Source organism: Rhagoletis zephyria, unplaced genomic scaffold (assembly GCF_001687245.7).
Source record: "Rhagoletis zephyria isolate East Lansing unplaced genomic scaffold, Rhagoletis_zephyria_1.1 Rzeph_scaffold_16260, whole genome shotgun sequence".
NCBI lineage: Eukaryota > Metazoa > Arthropoda > Insecta > Diptera > Tephritidae > Rhagoletis > Rhagoletis zephyria.
The window spans coordinates 1,495-2,616 of NW_016173325.1; the positions used below are offsets into that span (position 1 = coordinate 1,495).

The 1,122-nt window shown below is 27.7% G+C and overlaps 1 long non-coding RNA gene across 1 annotated transcript; it reads right to left on the reverse strand.

The window, feature by feature from the left end:
* Nucleotides 1-235: 235 nt before the first annotated feature.
* LOC108379374 (uncharacterized) lies at nt 236-863 on the reverse strand. The gene is made up of 2 exons (XR_001849482.1): nt 620-863; nt 236-478 (listed from the first exon to the last, which is right to left on the reverse strand). It is a non-coding gene; the product is annotated as an uncharacterized LOC108379374 (long non-coding RNA).
* Between the last annotated feature and the right edge of the window lie 259 nt (nt 864-1,122).

A 1,122-nucleotide genomic window follows, 5' to 3' on the forward strand; every position in this document is an offset into this window, starting at 1 on the left:
ATTGTTATTAAAATATATACATATAATTAATAATAATATATAACATTGTTTAAACAAGTTTGAATGTTTTTCTTTTTTTCTTTTCATTTACTTACCCTTTGTAATGCATCAAGGAGCGGCGAGCGAAAAGAAAACAGTTCAGCACTAAGTCACTTTGTCTATATGGCAAATGTGAGATGCAGTGTATGGAATATCTTAATATCTGGTATGAGAAATTAACGATTTAAGTTCTTCTTAAATGAGGCCATTTACCCATAGAGGGTGCCAGGCCCGTATAACGTTAATGATTACTAGAAAGATATTTCCAAAGAGTCGTGTTGCTTGATAGTGCAGCACTAAGTGGGTGGTAAACTCCATCTAAAACTAAATATAACCATGAGACCGATAGTAAACAAGTACCGTGAGGGAAAGTTGAAAAGAACTCTGAATAGAGAGTTAAATAGTACGTGAAACTGCTTAGAGGTTAAGCCCGATGAACCTGAATATCCATTATGAAAAATTCATTATTATACCTGTAGTATTAATTTTATTAATATTATAGTGATAGTATGCATTTTTTTCATATAAGGACATTGTAATCTATTGACATAATAAAATATTANGGTTAAGCCCGATGAACCTGAATATCCATTATGAAAAATTCATTATTATACCTGTAGTATTAATTTTATTAATATTATAGTGATAGTATGCATTTTTTTCATATAAGGACATTGTAATCTATTAACATAATTAAAATATTTATCAAAAGATCATTGGTTTTAAGTTTATTCAAATTAATTTGCTTTTAGCTTATTAACATAGAATAAATACTAATGATTTGATAAAGTGTTGATAGATTTTATTGTATATAATGCAAAAATTCCTTGGAATTTTACAATAATTTTATAATCANAATGCTAAAATTCTTTGGAATTTTACAATAATTTTATAATCTATGATTTTAATATTTATTGTATGCATTTATATGATTAACAATGCGAAAGATTCAGGATACCTTCGGGACCCGTCTTGAAACACGGACCAAGGAGTCTAACATATGTGCAAGTCATTGGGTTATTTTAAACCTAATGGCGTAATTAACTTAACTATTAATATTTTAATGGGATTAGTTTTTAGTCT